This window comes from Girardinichthys multiradiatus, chromosome 5 (genome assembly GCF_021462225.1).
Source record: "Girardinichthys multiradiatus isolate DD_20200921_A chromosome 5, DD_fGirMul_XY1, whole genome shotgun sequence".
NCBI classification, from domain to species: Eukaryota; Metazoa; Chordata; class Actinopteri; order Cyprinodontiformes; family Goodeidae; genus Girardinichthys; species Girardinichthys multiradiatus.
In genome coordinates this window covers 30,953,480-30,966,210 of record NC_061798.1, presented here as the reverse complement: position 1 = coordinate 30,966,210, position 12,731 = coordinate 30,953,480, and the positions used below count along the sequence as shown (strand labels likewise).

Genomic DNA, 12,731 nt, shown 5'->3' with positions numbered 1-12,731 from the left:
CCTGCCTGGGCTAACCTGAGAGAGAGGGAGGGTGAGTGACTGAGTGAGTGAGTGAGTGTATTGTAGTTTATCCTATGCGGATTTCACAGACACCGACTCCCTGCTTGAAAAGGCTCGTATCCTCCAGGATAGGCCGGGATCGGCGCTGACAGCCCCTGCTGTATGGATTTCTGACTGACTAAATGAATACATGGTATCCACAGTGATCTGGATGCCTAACTAAAACAGGATCAAGATGCGGGGAAGATACTTGTCCCTGCGCCGCTAAGCTGGTCCCAGCAGAGAGGAGACCCATCTGTATCTGCGGCAGGAGCTGGAGAGGAAAGCAGCAGCAGCAGAAAGGCTCGGCGGACAGGGCTAGAGATGAGCAGCGGTCATGGTGAGCAGCAGATAAACACTCCTGGCCTTTCATTAGCGTGTTAGTTCATTGTTTTGCCTGGACCTACTATCGCTTTACCTTCATCATGCGTGCCTAATGCAAGGAGGTAATTAGAACCTCACATGGCAAATCTCCACAAGGAATCCACCGCATGAGGGGGCGTGTGTTAAGATGCGTTGGGGTAAAAAGGGGAGTTTATGCAGACCTCTGGTGGCCCCGCTCCCTCCCTCCCTCATCTCTCCCCCCTTAGCCCCCCGTATTACCACCTGATAAATCCGCAACTTATCGCTTAGTCTTGTACCTATAACCATAGTTTCATTATAGCATACTAGGCTGTACCTCTATATTGTTATTTTTCATGTGGGCAGGCTACTATGGCAAATAATACAGCGTGCACCTGCTACCTCAGCACGCATGCGCAATTTTGGACAACGGGGTGACGTTAATTCTGAGAAAATGACGCACAGGACTAAAACTTGAACCTTTTTTTCTTGTGCTGATAAATGTATCACAGAGCCACTTTGTCTTTTTATTACAACATTAACTCCGAGTTAATTAAGAATTATTCACACTTCTTTGCTGTCTTGATTCATTGGAATAATCAACCAGATGTATCCCCTGATTCCTCTATAATATTGATTTTCCAGGGTTTCCTAAAAGTCTGGAAAAGTGTGGGATTTCCTTGTACTATTTGTCATACCTAGGGAAATACTGAAAAAAGACATTACTCTTTATTCTGTTTTGTCCTAAAACTAAAACACTTTTAACATCAATTTGAACAGATCAGGGATAATATTGTGACCACCATCAAGTGACGTGGATAACACTGATTATCGCTTTTATCATGGAGCATGTTAGTTGGCAGTAAGTACGGTAAATATTTTGTTTCAGAAGCAATGGAACTAGATCAAGGAGCAATAGAACTAGGTGGCCTTGACTGATGAATAACATTTTGTTTTAAATCATGTGGATACTAATTTCTTGTGCATAGCTTACCAATGGAACATATGGCATGAAGATCCACCATGTGATAAACCACCTTACCAAACATGGTTTCTGATCATTTAATTTAAACTTATTTCATGATGGGTTTGGGTCTCTTAGCAGAATAACACACCTGGCCTCAAAGCAACATCCATCCATACACTTTCTATGCTGGGTTCTTACTGGGTTGAGGGAGAGCTGGTGACTATCAGCGGTCTACGGGTGAGAGACGGGGTACACCTTGCACAGGTCGCTAGTCCATCGCAGGGCAACACACAGGACAAACAACCATGCACACACCCATTAACACCTAGGGGCATTTTAGAGAGACCAATAAATGTTTTTTTGTTTTTGGACTGTGGGAGGAAGCCAGAGTACCTGGAGAAAACCCACACATGCGCGGGAGAACATGCAAACTCCACGCAGAAAGACCCCAGGCAGCAAGTCGAACTCAGGACCTTCCCGCTGCAAGGCAGTAGTGCTACAGACTGCAACACCACGCAGTCCCCTCAAAGCAACAATGATTCAGAAATGGTTTAAGGAGCACAACCATGAGTTAGAGGGGTTGACTTTGCCTTCAGTTTATTAAGATCTCAGTCCAATCAAGCATCTATTGGATGTGCTGCACAAGTCTGATCCAAGGAGGCATCACCTCACAGTTTACAGGACTTAAAAGATCTGCTGCTAACATCTTGGTGTCAGTTACCACAACACACTAGTATGCAGGTGGTCATAATGTTATGCACAATGATTCTACCAGAAATGGATCTTGCTCTTGGGAGCAGTCATTGATATTTTGGAACAACTTCATGTGGTTTTTCTGCACACTAATGATAGATGTGTATGACTCAGAACATGTTTGCTTCATCCCAGTAAACCTACCAGGCTCCATGATTTAGTGTGTTAACTCCCAGAGTTTCTCTACAGTTTGTCCCTGTGGTGGTGAAAGATTTGATCAGATGCATATCTTAAAAATAAATCTGTTACAGTAAACATCTGGTTATTTTAGGAGACAAATCCACATTACACCATGAGTTTGTATGGGAAGTAATCAACCACCACATTGATAATGGGAGCAGAGGGAATATGTAATTTTATCTGTTTTGAGATTTGGATTGTTTTGCTCATTATAAGGGTTTAAACATCGCATGAATTTCTCAAATATTATTATATGACAATGTTACATTGCTCATTTGAGCTCTGAGACCTGTTTTAGACTATATCATATTATTCTTTTAACATGATATGTTTGTTTTGATGTGAAGCTCAGTTATAGAGATTCAAATCACAATATTTTTATACACGCCACAATTTGTTAGCATCAGTGAGTGAGTATGTGCATGTGTGTGAGAGCCGGTCGAAGATGATTGCGCAGAAAGCTGATACTGATTGCAGCTGCTGAGCATTAGTTTCTTCCTAATGCCCTTCCTTCTCTCTCCATCCCTCCTGCACCTACAGTCCCCCTCATGTTCGTCCCCTCAGTGTTTTGTAACAGAGGCATCTGCATCTCAGGCCCTGGGTGCTGATGTTGGCTTTTCAGCCAAACAACGCATCCTTTGCATCCTTCTAGTGTGAACTGTTGTAGAACAGCAGTGAACGGTTATAGAAAGATTAGATTATGTGGTTGGTAATAGGCAACACAGTGACGGGCAGCACAGAGACACACAGGACAAATAACCATGCACACATCCATTTATACCTAAGGGCAATTGAGAGAGACCAATAAACCTAACAGTTATGTTTTTGGACTGTGAGAGGATGCCAGAGTACCTGGAGAGAACCTACGCCTGCATGGGGAGAACATGCAAACTCCATGCTGAAAGACGCCAGGCCGGGACCTTCTTGCTGCGAGGCAAGAGTACTACCAACTGTGCCACCGTGCGCCCCCCCCCCCCCTTAATTCCATTTTCTTATTTTAAAAACATTGTCAGCCTCTTTATTTAGTTAAAGGGTCAAACGAAAAACCTCCTCTGGGGTTTTCCGTGTTTGCTTTGTTTCAGTAAATTCCGACGAACTCACTGTTTGGCAGTTATTTCTATTACTGTACAGTTCTTTGAGAATGCAGGCCAGGCCAAGTTTATTCGTATAGCACTATTCATACATATTTCAAAGTGCTTTACAGGAAGAACAAAAGAACTGAGATAAAAATAAAACATCATCTACTTCAAAAAAGACAAACAGAGCATCACATAAATCCATAAAAGTATTAGACATAATCAAAGAAACAAACATTTAAATGAGTAAATTTAGGCAAATTAAAAGCTGAGACATCAGAGGTACAACCTTAACTTGTTTTATTTTTTCTCTATTTTGCATAGCACGTTAAGAACGACAACATGAAGCCCCAAAAACCTCCCTGGTTTATTACTAAGACACACATGCATGGTTATGAATGTTGATCACAGATTAGGTCACGTTTGTAGGCAGGTGTGAGACACTAAAAAAAAAACACAAACCAAACTGCTTATGTTCTGAGGGACATGTTAATAAATAAACACTGTTGACAGCAGGGTGTTTAGATGTAAAGCAATTTTTCACTATTTAAAAAGAATTAAAACATGACGGTGAGCCCTGCTAATTATTGGACTCCCGGGTAATTACTCACTGAATAACAGCTAGATAAAGGCGAGTGTTTTTTGAAAAAATTGGTCTTTAAACATGATGCAAATCAAGATTCCAGATTTTTGTGCTGTGTACAAAAAAGAGGGCCTGAAAAATGATTTGAAAACGTTTTCCATAAATAGTGTGGCATTAACATGTGCAATTTAACTGAAAAACTAATCTGAAACAAAATCATTGAAATAACTTGCACACCCTTTAATACTGAAAACAATATTTGATTAAATTTTAGCATTCAGTCTCGTTTGGTTGGACTTTATCATCAACCCACATCTTGGCTTAGTAATGTCTGCCCACTTTGCCATGTGAAAGTTCTCCAAATCTCTCAGATTGTGAGCATATTTAGCACTGTTGCCTTGCAGCAAGATTAATTGGTCTCTCTCAATTGCCTCTCGCCCATAGACAGCTGGACCCTTTGACCCTGTACAGAAGAAGCGGGCATAGAAAATGGATGGATTGATGGATGGATGGATGGATGGATGGATGGATGGGTGTCACTTAGGTGAATTGTTGCTTGTGAATTCAACATTTTTGTTCAGTGACTAACATACAAAAATGTATGCTTAAGTATGATGTGATAATCTAATATAGACCATAATCTAATGGGAAATTTAGGAGTTTTTAGGGTTTTATAGGCACCTAGTGTTTAAATCCTAAAACATAAATAACATTAGAATGTTAAAATCTGTTTTCTACAGTTATTTTAAAATTTTTACTGGATGAATTTTAATTCACTTTTAATTATTGGCTCAATTTGTTATGATTCTGGCCCGTCTGCCTGCTTCCTCCTCTGCCCTGCTGTCAGCAATCAGCTCCATCTGTTTGCCGCTGCGCTGCAGCGCAATCATTGTCATGCCACTCATCTGTGCACCAGCAGTCATATTCACCCTCTGGCGGGCAGATGGTGCCAGATTTCTGAAAGCCATTTGAGTGAGTAGATATCCATGGTTTCTTCCTGCCTGATCATGTTTTCTGATCAGTTTTTGCCTCTTGGATTTCCCCCTCTTGCCTGGCCCTTGTTGGATGTCTCTAGCTCTGGATCTCGACCCTGTTTCTGTCCCTGGATTTTTGTCTTTGCCCAGCCCCTGGTTTTATCTGCCTGAGGCTACCTGCCTTTCCTTCCTGCCCGGACTCCCTGTCCTCGCCCAGTTCCCTGTCAAGTGGCCTGTCCCAGCTTTTCTGGTTCTCGCCCCCGCATCAACTCACTGGTCGGTGGGTTTGGGTCTGTCGGCAATCCGACACCGGTCAGTGGGACACTCCCGTATGGACATTCTGGGCCGGCTTCTGATTGACCACCTCCCAGCTGAGGAGCCGTTTCCTGGTTCGCTGTCTCACACAGACCCCAAGAAGGTTAGTGGCTGTTTGGACTCGCAACTTTATCAGAAGCTTATCAAGCCACTAACTTGTTTCTCTGCCTCCAGTGGTTCCTTGGTTGTGATTGGTGTTTGCCAGTGTTCCTTTTTCCAAAACCATAATAAATCTTTTAACCTTGTGCTTTGTCTCTGGCTGAAATTTTGGGTCTTCAGTCCTGGTCTTAATAGAAAAATCTGGCCAAAAATGGACCCATCGCCAGCACAGCAGTGGCGCGCCAGTGTGGACCACTCTATTGCCCGTCTGGATTCCGGCACGAGTGAGATAATTTCTATGTTGCGCACCATGGCTTCTGCTCAAATGCCCTCAGTGCCAGTCCCCGCTAGTATGCCTGCCGTGCCTGTCATGGTTAAAGAACCCATGCTGACTCCTCCTGAACTATTTAAAGGGGACCCTGACCAGTGTCAAGCCTTCCTAATGCAGTGTGAGATCCATTTCGAAATGCAGCCATCCTCCTTTCCTACTGAGCGTTCCAGGGTGGCCTTTGTCATTTCTCTGCTGGCCGGCAAGGCTAAACACAGCTGGGGCACAGCTGAATGGCAGAATGGCTCTGTCTCCTGGTCATCCTCCGCTGCATTCTCCAAGGAACACATCAGAGTTTTTGACCCTGTTCTCCCCAGCCATGAGGCCGCCAGGGGTTTGCTATCCCTTAAGCAGGGAGACAGAAGTGTGACATCTTACATTATTGATTTTCATCTGTTGGCTGCTGACAGCTGCTGGAATGAGCAGGCACAGATGGACGCTTTCATGCAGGGGTTAAATGAGAGTATTAAGGATGACCTGGCCACCCGAGATTACCCCGTCTCCCTCCCTGAACTTGAAGACCTGGCAACCCGTGTTGACCTCCATCTCAGTGAGAGAAGAAGGGAGAGGCAACAATGGGAGGTTCGGCCTGACTCAGCCCGCTGTTCAACTCCCCTTCTCAAACCAACGAGTCTTCCCCCTCCCATTGTACAGACGTCTCACCTCGAACCCATGCAACTGGGGAGGACAAGGATTTCTCAGGAGCAGTGCTTTCGCCGCAGGCAATTCAATCTGTGCTTTTATTGTGGGTGCCAGGGCCACCAAACCGCCAAGTTCCCGTTAAAAGCCCAGGCTCAGTAGAGGTGAGGAGAACTCTACTGAGCCATAGTTCGAAGTCTATCTCCTCATTTTCCTTCCCTTCTAAAATTGTGGTTTCCTCTGTCAACGTTTTCATCGATTCTGGGGCGACACAGAGTTCATAGATTAATCTTTTGCCAGGAGCCATGGCATCAGACTTCTTACGCCCGACACCCATAATGTCTTGGCTCTGGATGGTCACAATATCAACAGTTTCCATCTGACGATGAAGGTTAACCTGACTCTGGGTGGTAATGATCAAGAGGAGGTTTCATTCATTGTCATTAACTCCCCTCAGCTACCCATTGTTTTGGGAGCTTCATGGCTTGTTCCACCACCTGTCTATCCTCAGCCAGTACCTGTTTTGTTCCTGATAACGCCATAGAGGAGACTCTGAATATCATGCTCTTATGGAGGTCTTTAACAAGTCTCCGGCCAATGCACTACCTCCTCACAGGCCCTATGAATTAGCTATCGAGCTCCTACCTGGCATGTCTCCCGCTCGGGGGCGCCTTTATTCTTTGTCTGGACCTGAGTTACAGGCCATGAAGAAATATGTAGAGGACTCCGTTAAAGCTGGGATTATTCGACCCTCCTCTTCACCAGCTGGAGCTGGGTTCTTCTTTGTGGGAAAGAAGGACGGCTCCCTAAGACCCTGTATAGACTACAGGGATTTAAATGACATCACTGTCAAGAATCGTTACCCTCTCCCCCTTATGAACTCAGCCTTTGACCACATACAAGGAGCCCAAGTATTCACCAAGCTGCATTTAAGAAATGCTTACCATTTAGTCCGCATCAGGGAGGGTGATGATTGGAAAACCGCCTTTAACACCCCCACTGGTCATTATGAGTATTGGGTCATGCCTTTTGGTTTGACCAATGCCCCTGCTGTATTTTAGTCTTTGGTCAATGATGTACTGAGGGACATGGTGGGACAGTTCATTTTTGTATACCTCGACGACATCTTGATTTATTCCCAGGATCTAGAAACCCATAGAAGCCATGTTCGATCTGTCCGCCTCATTCAGAACCATCTTTTTGTCAATGGCGAGAGGTGTGAATTTCACACCACCACCACTTTGTTCCTCCGGTTCATCATCTCCCCCAACAAGGTAACCGTTGTCCCCTCCAAGGTTAAGGCGGTCTTGGAGTGGCCCACTCCTGCAGACCGCAAGCAATTGCAGAGATTTCTGGGGTGTGCAAACTTCTACCGGCGCTTCATTCGGAACTATAGCCAGGTTGCAGCCCCTCTCCATGGCCTCACATCTTCTAAAGTAAGATTTGTCTGGAATGATTTGGCCGAGAGGGCCTTCACCAAGCTCAAGATTCTGTTTACTACTGGTCCAGTTCTACGATCCCCTGACCCCGGGAGACAATTTATTGTAGAGGTTGACGCCTCTAGCACGGGGCTCAACGCTGTTCTAAGCCAGAGAGGCTCTGAAGGTCAGGTTCATCCTTGTGCCTTTTTTTTCCAGGACGTTATCTCAGGTGGAGTGCAACTATGATGTGGGGGACCGAGAACTCTTAGCTTTCAAGATGGCCCTTGAGGAGTGGAGGCATTGGCTGGAGGGGTCCAAGGATGCTTTTCTCGTCTGGACGGACCATAAGAATCTGGAGTACCTGAAGTCTGCCAAGCGCCTTAATTCCAGGCAAGCCAGGTGGGCTCTGTTTTTCGGGCGATTTAACTTCACACTCTCTTTCAGGCCCAAGAACGGGAAACCAGAAGCATTATCCAGAATGCAGGAGCCCTCTGAGTCGCTGACCAGTGATACTGATGAGTTTATTCTCCTGGAGGCTGTCAGGTTATCTGTGAAAATGTTGGAGTTGGAAGGTGAGGCCAGGGACGCCACCAGGGACCTTCCTGCTCCGGCCTCATGCCCCCCAGATTGATGTTTTGTCCCGGAGCGCCTCGTACCCAAGGTACTAGATTTCTGCCATAAATCTCGTCTTGTTTGTCACCCTGGAATCAGCAGGACGCTTCAAGTGGTCCAGTCCCAGTTCTGGTGGTCTTCCCTGACATCACGGATTACGTTGTCGCCTGTCCGCAATGCTGCCAGGCCAAGTCTTCACGCCGCCTACCTGCCGGATTGTTGCTTCGTAACAGGTTTGCCCTCTTCTAATGGTTTCACGGTCATGCTAACTGTTATTGACAGATTTTCCCAGATGGTCCATCTGGTTCCCCTCAAGAAGTTACCTTCTGCTAAGGAGATGGAGGAGGTCATGGCACGGGAGGTCTTCCGCCTCCACGGGCTGCCTACAGACATAGTTTCTGACAGAGGACCACAGTTTGTTTCCCGGTTCTGGAAAGAGTTTTGCTCCATGCTGGGAGTATCCATTAGCTTATCCTCCAGATTTCATCCGCAGTCCGATGGACAGACCGAAAAGGCCAATCAATAAGTAGAGACCAAGCTTCACGCCCTCTGTCAGTCAGACCCTACTAAATGAAACACAAAGTACCTCGGCTGGAACATGCCATCAATACCCTCCCATCTAGTGTCTAGTACCACTGGTTTTTCCCCCTCCCATGTTGTGTTTGGTTTTCAGCCACCAGTGTTCACTGTCCAGGAGAGGGAGGCTGAGATTTCCTCGGCCGACGCCTCTGCCTTGAGGTGCCAGCGGATCTGGAAGAAAGCTAGGAGATCCATGGTCAGGATGTCGGAGGTACAGTCCAGGACGGCCAACTGCCGTCGAACCCCCGCACCGGTCTACCAAGTACCAAGTGGGCCAAAAGGTCTGGCTGTCCTCTAAGGATCTTCACCTACGGGTGGAGTCCTGTAAGTTGGCACCTCGTTTTATTGGCCCTTTCCCCATCTCCAAAGTTGTGAACCCAGTGGCAGTTCGTCTCCAACTACCCTGATCTACGAGGGTCCACCCTACATTTAATGTATCCCGGGTCGAGCCCTACATTTCAATTCATTTTATTTATATAGCGCCAATTCACAACACATGTCGTCTCAAGGCACTTCACAAAAGTCAGGTACATACATTCAAATTAATCCTAATCATTGAACAGTGCAGTCAGATTCAGTTATTTATTCAAATAGGATAATAAGGTTTTCTGTCTAAGGAAACCCAGCAGATTGCATCGAGTCAGTGACTTGCAGCATTCTGTTTACTACCCGGATTGAACATGTAGCGACAGTGGACAGTCACTGGCGTTGACTTTGCAGCAATCCCTCATAGTTAGCATGCATGTAGCAACAGTGGAGAGGAAAAACTCCCTTTTAACAGGAAGAAACTTCCAGCAGAACCAGGCTCAGTGTGAGCGGCCATCTGCCACGACCGACTGGGGGTTTGAGAGAACAGAGCAGAGACACAAAAAGAACGAAGCAGTGATCCAGGAGTCCTTTCTATGGGAAGGAAAAGTAAATGACAATGGATGTAGCTCCTTTAGTCCTTTCACCTAGAAAGAAAGAACAGATAAACTCTGAGCCAGTTTTCAAGGTTAGAGTCTGAAAGAGAGCACATAGAGTTAGTCACAGTAAAAGCTCAATCAATTGCCATGTTTAGGAGAGAGAAAGGGTTAAACACTAAAAGACAGGGCCAAGTGTATCATCGGTAGAGGGTGAGCATTAAGTAGTTGCCTGCAGAAGCTTGGACGATGCCCCTCTCCATAAAGGTGTCACAGGTAGACACAGGGTCAGCCCAGGTGTATTTTCTAGGAAGAGAAAAGAGAGAGAACAAAGTTAAAAGCTGAAATTACAGCAAATAATGCAAAAGAGTAGTGTGAGAATGTAGCGAAGAGGGTGAAAGTGGTCATTATGTCCTCCAGCAGCCTAAGCCTATAGCAGCATAACTAAAGAGATAGCTCAGGATAACCTAAGGCACTCTAACTATAAGCTTTATTAAAAAGGAAAGTTTTAAGCCTAGCCTTAAAAGTAGACAGTTTGCCCATCTAGAGCCCACTGATGGTCATTGTTACACTGAAAACAACAACGATTGGGATACCTCTCTCTGTCAGATTGACCACAACCATTGGAAAAGAGAGGGGGTCATACAGGTAGCAGAAATGGAGGGTGTGTTTGCACCTCAACCATAACCGAGCCGTCATAGCCGACATTGTGACCCATCTCGGGTCCACCTCCAGACCCCCTCCTCCCACCCGGTTTCTGGCTGGGTATCCTGTCTACACTCTCCGCTGCATTCTCCGGTCCAGGCGGCGGGGATGTGGACTCCAATATCTGGTGGACTGGGAGGGATACGGTCCCAAGGAGCGGTCCTGGATTCCTGGACGATTCATCCTGGACAAGTCCCTCATCCGGGATTTCCATCCCGAGCAGCCTTGGGGATCCGTCGGGAGCCGGACCTTGAAGCTATGATTCTGGCCCGTCTGCCTGCTTCCTCCTCCGCCCTCCTGTCAGCAATCAGCTCCATCTCTTTGCCGCTGCGCTGCAGCGCAATCATTGTCATGCCACTCACCTGTGCACCAGCAGTTATATTCACCCTCTGGCAGGCAGACGGTGCCAGATTTTTTGAAAGCCAAATGACTGTGCAGATATCCAGCGTTTCTTCCTGCCTGATCATGTTTTCTATCAGTTTTTGTCTCTTGGATTTCCCCCTCTTGCCCAGAGACATCCACCCTTGTTGGATTTCTCTAGCTCTGGATCTCGACCCTGTTTCTGGCCCTGGATTTTTGTCTGTGCCCAGCCTCTGGTTTTATCTGCCTGAGGCTACCTGCCTTTCCTTCCTGCCCGGACTCCCTGTCCTCGCCCAGTCCCCTGTCAAGTGGCCTGTCCTGGATTTTCTGGTTCTCGCCCCGCATCAACTCACTGGTCAGTGAGTTTGGGTCTGTCGGCAATCTGACACCGGTCAGTGGGACACTTCCGTACGGACGTTCTGGGCTGGCTTCTGATTGACCACCTCCCAGCTGAGGAGCCATTTCCGGTTCGCTGTCTCACATGGACCCCGAGAAGGTTAGTGATTGTTTGGACCTGTAACTTTATCAGAAGCTTATCAAGCTACTAACTTGTTTCTCTGCCTCCAGTGGTTCCTTGGTTCTGATTGGTGGTTGCCAGTGTTCCTGTTTCCAAGACCATAATAAATCTTTTAACTTTGTGCTTTGTCTCTGGCTGAAATTTTGGGTCTTCAGTCCTGGTCTTAATACAATTGAGTTCTACTTACTGATTTATCTTATTAACAAGTTGCTTATTTCAGACAAAGGGAGGTTAAAACTAACAGAAAACAAACTTTACCTTCTTGTGTTTGGAGAAATGACATAATTAAAGGGATGCAGCTGTTTATGATCCAGCTCATACTTCATTGGTTAACAGATTACATACTGCAAGAGGTTTAGCTTTAAGACTTAGGAAAACATTTAAACAAAATTAGGCAGTGCACTTCACAATGAAGAAAACATCCAGTTTGACAAAGGGATGAAAGATGCTATCAATGTTAAATAAGATTAAAAAAAAACATTAAAGACAAGAAGTGAACTTAGATTATTACCCTTCCAAGCTTTTTCAAAGACTTGGATCAAAGGTGTTCTTACAAAAGAAGACATAATAAAAAAAGTCTGGTTGCCTTGAAGTCAGATTAGATTTAAATTATTGAGGTCAAGTTAAATAAGCCTGAGTTTACTGGGTTAATGATGCTCGCTGTAATCAGCAGGAGAGCAACAGTACCAGGAGCCCAGAATCATCAGTTCCCCTGTGTTTTTGCTCACATAGAAATATAGAAAAGAAAAGTGGGTTGGGAGAGTGGGTGTGTGTTTGTGTGTATATTATTTTGTGTGTGTGCATGCATGTCTGTTTGTGTGGATCGATCCCTGACAGACACTACTGGTCCTTCTCAAAATATTAGCATATTGTGATAAAGTTCATTATTTTCCATAATGTCATGATGAAAATTTAACATTCATATATTTTAGATTCATTGCACACTAACTGAAATATTTCAGGTCTTTTATTGTCTTAATACGGATGATTTTGGCATACAGCTCATGAAAACCCAAAATTCCTATCTCACAAAATTAGCATATCATTAAAAGGGTCTCTAAACGAGCTATGAACCTAATCATCTGAATCAACGAGTTAACTCTAAACACCTGCAAAAGATTCCTGAGGCCTTTAAAACTCCCAGCCTGGTTCATCACTCAAAACCCCAATCATGGGTAAGACTGCCGACCTGACTGCTGTCCAGAAGGCCACTATTGACACCCTCAAGCAAGAGGGTAAGACACAGAAAGACATTTCTGTAACGAATAGGCTGTTCCCAGAGTGCTGTATCAAGGCACCTCAGTGGGAAGTCTGTGGGAAGGAAAAAGTGTGGCAGAAAA

At 45.4% G+C, this 12,731-nt stretch overlaps 1 protein-coding gene across 4 annotated transcripts in view; it reads left to right on the top strand.

The window, feature by feature from the left end:
- The first annotated feature begins 16 nt into the window (after positions 1 to 16).
- epn3b (epsin 3b) overlaps positions 17 to 12,731 on the top strand; it is a 31,073-nt gene continuing 18,358 nt past the window's right edge. For 3 of the 4 annotated variants that reach the window (XM_047365549.1, XM_047365546.1, XM_047365548.1), the window contains exon 1: positions 17 to 379. The gene's annotated coding sequence lies outside the window, so the exon portion shown is untranslated. Of the gene's footprint in view, positions 380 to 10,374; positions 11,371 to 12,731 lie in introns of those variants that run through there. The other variant, XM_047365547.1, reaches the window with a different exon arrangement.